The sequence below is a fragment of the Mus pahari genome, chromosome 3, assembly GCF_900095145.1.
Source record: "Mus pahari chromosome 3, PAHARI_EIJ_v1.1, whole genome shotgun sequence".
In the NCBI taxonomy this organism is placed as follows: Eukaryota; Metazoa; Chordata; class Mammalia; order Rodentia; family Muridae; genus Mus; species Mus pahari.
In genome coordinates this window covers 97,527,817-97,540,196 of record NC_034592.1, presented here as the reverse complement: position 1 = coordinate 97,540,196, position 12,380 = coordinate 97,527,817, and positions in this window count along the sequence as shown.

Here is a 12,380-nt window from a genome sequence, read left to right as displayed (position 1 = left end):
GTAGCTGTAATGGTTTATCTGCTAAAGTACCACACAGTTCTAGATTTTTCATCAGCCATTTTTTTTCTTTTTTTTTTTTTATTATTATTTTCTTTATTTACATTTCAAATGCTATCCCGAAAGTTTCCCATGCCCCTCCCCCCACCTCTGTTCCCCTACCCACCCACTCCCACTACTTGGCCCAGGCCTTGCCTTGTGCTAGGTCATATATAGTTTGGAAGACCAAGGAGCCTCTATTCCCACTGATGGCCGATTAGGTCATCTTCTGCTACATATGCAGCTAGAAACACAAACCCCGGGGGTGCTGGTTAGTTCCTGTTGTTGTTCCACCTACAGGGTTGCAGCCTCCTTCAGGTACTTGGGTACTTTCTCTAGTTCCTCCATTGGGGACCCTGTGTTCCATCCAGTAGCTGGCTGTGAGCATCTATTTCGGTGTTTACCAGGCACTGGCATAGCCTCACAAGAGGCCGCAATATCAGGGTCCCTTCAGCAGTATCTTGCTGGCATGAGCATTAGTATCTAGGTTTGGTGGCTGATGATGGGATGGACTCCCGAATGGGGTACTCTCTGGATAGTCCATCCTTTCATCTTAGCTCTAAATTTTGTCTCTGTACCTATAACCTTTCATGAGAGTTATGTTCCTTATTCTAAGGAGGAATGAAGTATCCACAAATGGTCATCCTTCTTGATTTTCTTCTGTTTTCCATAATGTGTCTTGGATATTCCAAGTTTCTGGGCTAATATCCGCTTATCAGTGAGTACATATCTAGTGACTTCTTTTGTGATTGGGTTACCTCACTAAGGATGATATCCTCCAAATACATCCATTTGCCCAAGAATTTCATAAATTCATTGTTTTTAATAGCTGAGTAGTACTCCATTGTGTAAATGTACCACAGTTTCTGTATCCATTCCTCTATTGAGGGACATCTGGGTTCTTTCCAGCTTCTGGCTATTATAAATAAGTCATCAGCCATTTTTGTTGCATTTTTAAACAGGGATGGATCTTCTTACACTTCATGAGGCCGTTCTAGCCGTATCATTTTGTCATTTCTTATCTTTCCTATATGTGATCCTATTTCTGTAGACCAATGTTCTTTCTCTGTTCTCTAACTTTATACATGTTATAATCTTAATGAGCTCTTGATTGGAATGGCAGGAAATGGTGTAGATTTTCCAAGGTGTTTGTTTTTCCAAAACAATGGTCACACCTTTTAACTATGACCATGTAAATGCCAATTTTAGAATGAAAATGTGTCTATTTCAATCTATAGGTTTTCATCTGCAGCATAAATAAGCGGTTGAAGATGGTTATCCTTGAGTAAAGAAACAGACTCTCCTCTGCCTTGTGTTTGGTAAGCTAAAAATGTTTCAAGACACCTCCCAGAGCTGAAGGAAGAGTGTCGCTTGAGCTCTCTTAGCATATGCTTGGGTGTGAAAGAAATGGGAATCTGTGTGGAAAACAAGGTCTGTTGTATTTATGCATTGATGTGGGATTAGAACAGGAGTGTTTCCTGGTGGAAAAGCATCCCTCATCAGTGAGCTCATCTATTGCAGTTGTTTGATGTTTCTAAACACCTGCAAGGGACAAGATCATTAACCCATGTGTTAGTCACAAAGAAGAAAGCATCCTCTCCATATATAGTGGCACCCTTCAGAATGTCTTGCTTTCTATCAAATGCAGACATTTCCATGGATGGGTTAATGGTTCAATAGCTGGGTGATGAATGTGACCTTAATCTCTATTTTGTGAGGGGATGCTACTGATACATTTTACATTTCTGAGCTTTTTGGTAAGCTTTACGTCCTTTTGGTCCGTGTATAAGTATATGTGTATTCACCTGTGTGCGTGTCTGTGTGCGTGCACCTTGGTGTGGCAACAGCTTAACTGGGCTTAAAAGTTTGGCAAGTAGCTTGAAGGAACTAAACCACTTAGTCTGTGGAAAATAACTGAAAGGACAGAATTTGTCATTTGTAGGTCCTCAAGCATCACAAAGGTCATAAACAAGAGTGATAAAAGCCCCATTCTGTGTGCTCTGTGATCTCTGAACACAGAGAAAGGCAGGGCTCCAAGCACCACTCGGAACAGTGTGCTTCTTGGTAAGACCCTGGAGGACAGAAATACTTGGGACACGATTTGGGTTTATTTTACTTTATATCTTATTAACAACTTTAGTTTGTCTAGCTTAGTGTGCTAGAGCTGAGATAACAGAGTTACAAAGACAGGAGCAATTATTTTCTCTTGGTTCTAACAACTGAAATGCACAGCCAAGGTGTGGCAGATTGGTATCCCCTGGAGCCTCTTCATGGCGGCGGCCACTTCACTGTGCATGTGATTTTCATTTGTAAGATCACATCTATCAAGTTTTCTGTGTCTACATTCCTCTTTATATGAGGACACTGTCAGACTAGGTTTGGGCTTCATTCTTAACTTGCCTTTTCTTAGAGGTGGGTGGTCAAGGCAGGGTCTTATTCTGTAGCCTAGGCGGTCTTGAACTCCCCCAAATCCTTCTAACTTTGTCTCACATATGTTAAAGGTACAGGTCACCAGAACCAACTATATAATCATCTCCTTTTAAATTAATTATACAGTTAGAGGACTTATCAGCAAATATAGCAACATTCTGATATACTGGTATTAGGGCTTCTAAATAGTAATTTGGAAGGACACAGTAAGGATTTTTACATCTTCAGGTGTCCTTATAGTTAGGAGAACTATAGAAATCTATCCATAAAAGAAGGTGCTTTGAGAATAAGGACAAAGTATGTATCTGAATGGAACATCAGAACAATGGGTGTATATGAGGCTATCCTGGGGCAACCACATTGTGTAGATGTTGCACTAAAGACACTGAGCAGCAAGGGAGCCCCTGTAGCAGAGCCAGGAAGTCTGAAGATAGAAAGATAACACCATTAATGTTAGCCCTTGAGGTCTATGAAAAAGCAACTTCTCAAACAGAAAGATGAAACATTTGGTCAGTAGTAACAGGAAATAGTAGTGAAACAGAGTAATTCCTTTGCCTCGGTCCATACCACCTTTCTAAACTGTTTGGTGCTACAAGCTAAGAATCACCACTGCTGTTTATTATTCCTCTCTTAGGGATGAGGACTGAAGAGACAGAAACATTAGCAGAAGGTCATAAGAATCAATTACATAGAGAAGGAAAAAGGGGAGGGTGAGGTTCTCATGACACACCTTCTCGTGCTCAATGTATTTGGAATTCATGACAAGAAGCTTTAGATGGCTGGCTGGCAGGAGGGCTCAAGGCCTTTAGAGTAGCAATGGCAGCAGTTGAAGTTTCCATGGAGTGCAAGGGTCTGAGCAGGGCTATGGCCTGGCGTGGACAGAGGAGGAATGTGGTATTAGGAAGCCAAGAGAGATGAGGTCAAAGGAAGAGTATTCGTAGTAGCATAAAGTTCTTCTGAGCATTTCTATAGACAAGAGAGTTTTAAGTAGCTCTCAATGAACATTCAGAATCATCTACTACTAGATTTGGTGAGTATCAAACTGTACCTTAACACAGACTTCCTTAGACTCTTTCAGACCTTGGGAGGTTGGGTAAAAATAACAGCAGCAAAGAGCAAAGAGCAATCCCATCCAAGATAATACCTGGTACATCAGCTTTGTGCCCACCCAACTGTTATATTAGCAGGTTGCTATACTTTAGTAGAAGGCATGGTAGCTAAACAAGCCTTGTTGAATGAAGCCTAAATGAGTAGTTATGGCTAAAATTATGCCAGTGCTCTGTTCAGCTTTGGGCCTTTAAGAACAGCACCAAGAAGCATTGATGTACCGCCAGAGATGACCACTTAACTGCTATGGGCCAGATACAATGCTTAGCTGGGTCAATGTGTAGCCAGTAGACCTGTTATTCTTGCTGATTCCAACTACAAGCAACCCCACATACCAACATGTTTAATGTCATAAGTAAAGTACTATCACTTATAAGCATGTTCCTGACACCCTCACCTCCAGCTTCTCTTGACATGCTCAGATGTCCTGAAATACTTAGCAATAGAGTCATTCAATTTAGTTCAGGAATACATTGTGCACACAACTGTCTGTCATCCCCTGGATGGTGTCATGATAAATACAGAGAAGGGCATGCTATTCTCTCCTCCTCACGAAGTCTTAGGTTGGCCTGAGGGGAGGCAGATGGCCTCAAACACCAAAACATTATTTGTGATTGTCAAGTTTCAAAGCATGGACTTTCAAAAAGAAGACTGTGCATCTGCTTCATTTGTGCATACATACACTCCAGTGTGCGTGAGCATGTGTGTGTGTGTGTGTGTGTGTGTGTGGTATGTATGGTATGTGTATGTGTAGAGTTGGGAAATGGAGATGGTGTGGGACAGAAAAGCTTCAATCAACAAGGCATAAGAGCCTTTGTTCTTACTTCTTGGCCTTTTGTTGTTTGGGTTATTTTTTTGTTTTTGTTTTTGTCAAGATGATGAGAACCTCCAATCCAAGGATGGCAAGTGCTGTCTGCCATCTCTAGGGAAAGTACCTATGTCATTGCATCAGTTTACTGGGCAGTTGCTGGGTCCCTGCTCCCTCCCCTGTAGACAGCCAGCTTGACCTAGTGTAGGACAGTGACTGGGAGCCAGTGTTAGCTATCTAGGTACACATGTTGAAGATTGGTAAATCCCTGGAAGCTGTGACCTGCTATTGGCTTTCTGAGGATAACCAGCCTGGGCATTAGTTAGGGTCTGTACCAGAAATAAAGTCTGGAGGCTTGGCATAGATTCAGAGCAGGTAGAAAAGTTCTGGACAGTTTAACTCTTTCCACTCTCAGGAGCTGTGCAGAACATTTGGGGTAACAGACGATCTGGAACTGGAGTCCCGGGACCAGGAGCAGAAGCGTATACTGCTGAGTTAGGAACCTACAGCATTTGAGGAAAGCCATGATCTCATCTAGATGGCAATAGAAATATTTCATCATCAAGGGGATATTCTGGAAGGTCTACTACAGAGAAAGAAGTCAGTGAACCACACAAATATGACTTCTGGCTGGGGAAGGTGTGGAGAACTGAGGGGTTTTATTTTCCCTGGGGTTCATAAAAGGAAGTGAGAAGTGTGGAGTTTGGAACGAGCAGACAGTATTACACATTGGGTAAGAGAAGCCATGAGAATTTGAGTGGACAATGTGAGGAGACATCTTTCAACAATGCCTCTCGCTGCTGTTTTGAGCTGCGTCAGGTCCCCAGGCATCAGCCATGCTGTCCTGTCTGGCTACGCAGAGGCTCATTGCACAGTCTTGGGATCAGCTTTGATTTGGAAAACACATTTCAATCTCAACGGTAAGGGATTGGAGCAAATATCCAGGGTGATGGTTGGGGATTTGGCAGCATGGCCCCATTAACATTAGTGGGAGTTAGTCAGCTAAATCCCAGACATGGAACAGAATCCTGTGTTTATTCTTCATGATGACCTTTCTGATGTAAATTGATACAATATTTCAGAACCACTTAGACCGATTAAGCTCTGCAGAATCTACCTCTTCTAAAAGGAAAATCTTTCTGGAAATTGCTGCTTTGTGCACTGAAATGTTTGTGTTTGTGGGCAACTGTGGCCAATTGGAACATATGGGTACCTAAATATAGAATCGGTGAGTTTTGAAATCTCTGAGACATTAGATCTAGGGAGATTTCTGTGGTACCTGACCCCAGGTTGGGGCCAACAGCTCTGCAAGTTATGGCTTTCTCCAAAGAACATCTTTCTTCTTGTACCATTTTGTATTTTCTTCCCTCCTTATTTTTCATTTTCTTAATGACCGTGAAAGAAATCCCCGGTGATTTTTTAAAAATGAAATCTGAATGGTTGGAAGAGTCTACTGAGGATCAGCAATGAAAACAGATGTACATTTACTATGATTCAGGTTCCATGGTCACAGCAGTAACCTCATTCAACCCTCAGCTGTAGGCCGGGAATGGAGCATGCTTATTAGACCCATTTTCTAGATGAAGAGCTTAAGACATCTAGATGTCCTCTCCACCCACCACATCATACAACTACTGTATGACCATGGTTAGATTCAAGCACGGTCTCAGTCTGATGCTGAGACCGTGGTTCCACAGTTTAACATTTATTACACTGCCTTCTGGACAGATGTCAGATGAAGTCATAGGAAACCTGGCATCTTGTTCTCTAATATTCTTCTCATCACATCACATCTTCATTGCAACACATATCCCTTCCTCCAAAAGGTTTTTTTATTTCTCCTTAAGATGTGTGTGTGTGTGTGTGTGTGTGTGTGTGTGCATGCATGCATGCTTCCTAGAGTTTATGTGTACCACATGTGTGCAGATGGAATTAGAAGGTATTGAAAGTTGTGAGTTTCCTGGTGTGGGGGCACTCAGGTCCTCTGCAAAAGCAGCCAGTACTCTGCATCAGCAGAGCCATCTCTCCAACCCTGGAAGTTCTTTATTTGTATGTTGTGATACAACATAAGACCATGAGGCTTTCCAAGGCTTTCTCTCTGTAGTACTTGGCATAAAGCAAGGTCTCCCAAATGCCAATGTATTATATAAATAACTAAAGGTATAGGATCACATAACCTTGACATAGACAAGGAAAGTCATTCCATTCACTCTTTCATTTCATAGATGCAACTTGGTTCTAGAAAGCAAGCTTGTAGAAAGAATTCTGGGCTAGATGGCAATTGAGGCAGGGTAGGATTAAGAGAATGGGCATCTTAGGCATGCAGGAAAGGTTGGCCTGGGCTGGACAAGATGTGGTTGGCAGAGTTCCCAGACTCCAAATCCGGATCTCTCTCTAGGCACAGGTCATGTGCAAGAGAGAATTTTACTTTAGATAAACACATGACTTATCATCTCTGTAGTACTATTCTCTTGGCCTTAGTCTAGGTTGGATAATGAATTTGAGAGCAATTACCTATGTTCTTGGCCTCAAGTTGTATGTATATTACTTATCCTGTGATTTATGTCTGCTACCACTTTAGACATCTCTACCCTTGACACACTATAAGAAACCATGTTTTGTTTTGTTTTGTTTTGTTTTGTTTTGTTTTGTTTTAAGAATTTCTGTGTAACATAATGGTCCTTGATGGGTACTAGACTCTCTAAGCTATGAAATATACCTATGGCTCTCATCTAACCCCACTAAAGATCCTCTGTAGCCTTCTTCCTTCTGAGGTCATTGATTATCTTGTGCTGTGTGTTTATTGGTTGGTGTTTCAGGATAATACTTAAAATTTTATTTCTTCCTTGTTTTTTTTCTTCCTATTGCTGTGCTTCATATGAAAAATGGTCAATGGGTTTATTTATTCTTTTAGTATATATTTACTGAATATAATGCTTACAGTTTTTCAGTGCTAAGTCTACATTACAAATACTACTATGATGTGATCCTTAACATTCCCCTATAGCCTCAAGTGCTTGAACATGCCGTCTCTGGTATATAGAACTGTTTTGGTAGACTGTTGGGCCAGACTGGTGGAGGTGGGTTACTGAAGGCTGGCCTTTGAAGGTTAGAGCCTGGCCCTGCTTCTAACCTACACTGTTTACTTGCTGTTAAGACAAGATATGAGAAGCCTCTGCCACACTCTCCCGCTGCCATGAACTCTATTGTATGTTCCTGGCTGTGATAAAGTGAAACTGGACTACACCCAAGAAGGGAAAGTTAGTATCCTGGAGAAGCAGGCAGGTCTTGCTTGTGACCACCCTAGCTAGCTTCTAGGAGTTCAGACAGAGGAAGAAAACGGAGGACACTACTTTTCTCCTCAAACGGGTTCACTTAATTCCACATAGTTATAAAAGTAATATATATTCAGGACAGAAAGCATAATGTAAAACTCCTTACATCACAGAAAACCATTGCTGAACTGTACCTGCCTTTTGTTGTATACCCGTGCAGGCCACTACTAGGTTTGACCACAGTTGAGGCTTCTCCACAGTTAAGGTCCACACTGTATATAGTTTTATAGCACTTTTCCTGCTCAACTCGGTTAACACATTTTCCGTATCAGCCAACATCTCTACAACATGCTTTTGATTAATGGGCATGCTGGTCCCACAGTTTCCTTGAACCACTCCCTAGTTGTGGATATTTGGGCTGTTGTGAATTATGTGGATATTTGGGCTGTTGTGAATTATGTGGATATTTGGGCTGCTGTGAACTAATGTTACACTCACAGTGAACTAATGTTGTCAATACATTTTGTCAGATCTTCAAAAACATGACTGTGAGCAATTCATGAAAATGTCCAGATAATTTTTGTACCTGCAGTGAAGTGAGCTTATATAACAGGAGGATATGTACATCCTTAACGTGAAGGCAAAAGTTTCTTTGTGTGTGTGTGGCATGTGCGTGTTGATCTGTACGTACGAGTATGGATACACATATGTCAGGACACACACAGAAGTCAAAGCCCAACCTTCAGTGCTCCTCCCCTTCCATCTTGTGTGAGACAGAGGTTGTCAGTGTTTCACCACGGCACACACCAAGGTAGCTGGCACACCTAGGAGCCTCCACAGATTCTCCTTCTCTACCTGGCTTCTCCCCATGGATGTACTAGGATTACACAGACTCACACTAACGTGGATTCTAGGGTTTCAAACTCTGGTCTTCACTTACGCTGCAAGGACTTTCTTCACCCACTGAGGCATTTCGGCAGTGTCCTGGCTCATTTTTATATTTTGCTTAAAACAATCAGAAAATGTCATGTATTTGAGTTCCCGTGCATGTGCACATATGTGTGCATATCACCTATGTGTGAGTGATAAGAATTAACCTCCTAACACAAGCTGTCAGGACAAAGACTTTTGGTGCCTGTGACCCCTGAGTCTGAATTGAGTCTTGTCTCAAATATTGAAGCTAGACATAATATACCACCAGGCCAAGGGACAATTCTATGATCCCTGTGAGAAAGCACACAAGTATGATTATGCTCTCCATGTGTTAAATATAGCTCATGTCTTGGAAAAAAAGCTAGCTTTGTCTAAAGGAGTCATCTCACTGGAACCACAGTAAGTGATCAGAGCTTAGCTGGTTAGTTCTGGGAAGAGGTGAAGCTCCAACTCCAGGTCACGGAGGTGACCCAAAATCCGAGTCATTGAGGTTTGAGATGCTTCCTGCCGGGTCTGAGCTGAAACCAAAAAGCAAGTGGCAGAAGTAGAAGCTTCGAAAGTCATCAAATGTTTGAGGATAACAATGGGGTTAGAAGCACACATTAAGACTGCCAGTCCTTAGGAACAAACATTTCTAAGGGAGCCCTTGTGTGGGTTTTCGTTATTTTTGCCAAGAATCTCTGAAATTTAAGAGAAGGTACATTTGATAAAAATAGCATTTGCTTCTCTGAGCCTGGGTGCTAATGAGCTCCATAAGCATTCAGCCCTCACTTTGGTCTGTTTGCTTTCTTTACCACACCTTTCTCTGGTGCTCCTGGGGTCCCAGGGTGTTAAGAGGAGGGTGGCTGGTACTTTCTCTAAAAAGCCTGTCCTAGGTGAGAAAATGCAATGATGTAAGGAATTCTTTTTTAAGGAACTAGGTAGAAAAGATAACACATTAGCAGAGTGGAGACTGAGGGCAGGGGCTCCACCTTTCTTAAGGCAATGCCTTGTTTAAAAACACCAATATAATGCCTTGCATGCTGATTTAAATCATTTCATTTAAGAGGGAACAGGGGATGGAAGGTGAACTCTCCCTTCACTACCTGCCCACTTTGCAGAAATCAATGACAAGCAGCAGGACAGTAGTTGGAAATATAGCATTAGAGGCAAACTGCGCTATAAAAATACCAGAAATACATGGTAGAGCAAACTCTTCGACCATCGCTCTCTGATTAGACTTTGATGCATTTAATCTGTATTTGCTGAACCCACCCATTGGTCAGACACTGAATTAGCATCTCTGCTCTTTCTATATCTAGCTGTGTGATCCGAGAAGCTATTGAACCTGGCTAAGACTTGGTTTCTATGTCTGTAAAATGAAAATAGTAAAATCATTGATTTCATTGGATTGTTAGAAGTTTTAAATGTGATTGTCTTTAAAGAGTTCCCCATGATTCCTGATGCACACTAAGTGTTTTCTAAATGCTACTTCTCTATTGCAGTAATGATTATCTGATAGTAGGAAACTAAGTAGCTGTACTTACTTGGTCATTGATATACTGAGCTCATCAGAGCCCTTTGTGTAAGAGGATAATAAGAACATGCAAGAAGGGGCTTGGGAAAGGAAGGCCATATTTTCCCATCCCATAGTTCACTGCAGCCCAGTTACCTCTCTTATCTTTAGCTTGGTGGAATCTGTCATTTGTTGGGAGCACACAGTGGAATCCAACTTTAAGAAAAGAGGAAGTCCCAGCAGCCAATATACCAGGCTTCTTGTTGAAGAAGTGTTCAGAGAACACCTATGAAGGAAACCTTTTTATTTCCTTAGAATGTGACTCTATTCTAAGATCTAAATAAACCTCTTCCATTTCTGTAAAACTTGTAGGATAAATAAGATAGAAAACAACTATCTCACATGTGCCAAAGTGAGCTCTTTAGTCAGTCTTTAGTTCTTCAGTGTTAAACAGCCAGATGCAAATAAAGACCTCAGATCAAAGCCTGCTCCAGCTTTACATCTCTGGATGTGAAAATGGTCTCTGGTCAAACCAAGCCCGAATGGGTCCTGTCTTGCCTTGGTTACTTAAAGTGTCCTATCCATGAACTACAGTGAGACTGGGGAATCTTGTTTTGTCCAAGGCTCCAGAGGTAGACACATGCTAATAGCATAAGCCACCAGAGTTCTAAAATGACTTTAGGGAGTCTAGGAGATAGAAAGACAGAGATAAGAAATGAAGGCATGAGGGACAGTGAGAGACTGCCACGATTGAATACCCATTACCACTACCATTGGCTCATCTAGGATGCTATGGCTGAAGCTGAGGGGCACCTGTTAGTTGGGCAGTGAATGTCTGGGATGCACAAGCTATGCCTGGGCTTGGGGGGCGAAGCTGTGAGATGATTAGTGGTTTGGGGGAAACCTTTAAAATATAGGCTTTATAGTAGATACTTGAAAGATTTGGAAATATCTCAGCCTGTGTCAGACTGAGTCTCAAATAATCAGCATATGTGGCAATATGTCTCAAAAGCCTTAACCTTCCTTTCTTTAGTTCTTCTCTTCCTCCTTTTTCTTCTTTCTTTCTACTCAATAACCCTGTGGGATTTTCACCTATTTTTTTCTCTTAGAAGAGGAAGGGACTGCTCTTTGTGAATTCTTTCATCTCAATGCTGAAGTTTTAAATGATTATTTCTTTAAACAAACAAACATCAGAAAAGAAAAGCTCAGTCAGAGGGAAATGTAGAATTTTTAATCAAAAGAATCAATAAATGAGCGTCCTCAAGCAGGGCCCTTTCAACTCATTCAGGCAAGTCCATTGAGAGAAGCCTGGTTTAGGGCATGAAACAGTTCAGCTCTTTTGAAGATTCACGGGCTTTCCAGATTGGCAAGTATTCCATACTAATCCAGCCTCTAACCTTCCCTTTGTGAAAGATGCCTCCTCCATCCAGCAGCTACCCCTGCTTGAAAGCTCTTCCTTAGGGCAAGGTAGCAACTGCTTCTCCCAAATGAAGACACCTTCCAGATAACAGCATACAGAAAAAGGAGTTTGTTCTTATATTTCTTCTATTCAGACTCACCCAGGCTCACTGTCTGAGGTGGAGCTAATTGCTGTATGCTTTCTTACCACTCCTGTGATGTTTGAGACAATGTGCCCAAAAGGAGGAAAGAACCTTGAAGTTGAAGGTTTTGCAACAGGAAAGGCAGGGCGGTAGCCAGTCAGGAGACGTGCATACTGGCATCTGTGGTTCTCTGGCTTTGCCAAGAACAAAGATAGAAAGAATACAGATGAAAATAATCATTAAAATACAAGTGGGAGGATCATTATGTATCCCCACTCACAGGCAATGGTGATTGTACTAGATCCATATTTGGAAAAAGCGGGTAACTTTGATGTTCATTCAGAATGAATTGGTATCAGATAACCACAGTCCCATATGTTCCATTTTTCTGTTTTGGTTGCTAGGCACAAGGAATTCATGAGATGTTGGCTAAGTATGTTTGACACATTTTTGCATGTGAATCGTAAATATTGGCGGATTCCTTTCAGAAGCTGCTGTCATTCAGAAATAGTTGCTGAGTGAAGCCTTCCTTCTCTCCCTAGGAAGAACAGGCTTTCAGTAGACAGGGTGTGGGAGGCCAGTCTCCAGCACAGAGGGGAGAGTCACAAAAATGACAGATCTTTACCTCTGTGTGGCATTTTGCCGTTAGCCAGACACCTCCTATCCATGATCTCATTTGATGATCATGCTCCCCTCTGAGGTAGGTATTAGGGCTGGCAGCTATCTACATCCCAGGAATAGGGATACTGCGTGCA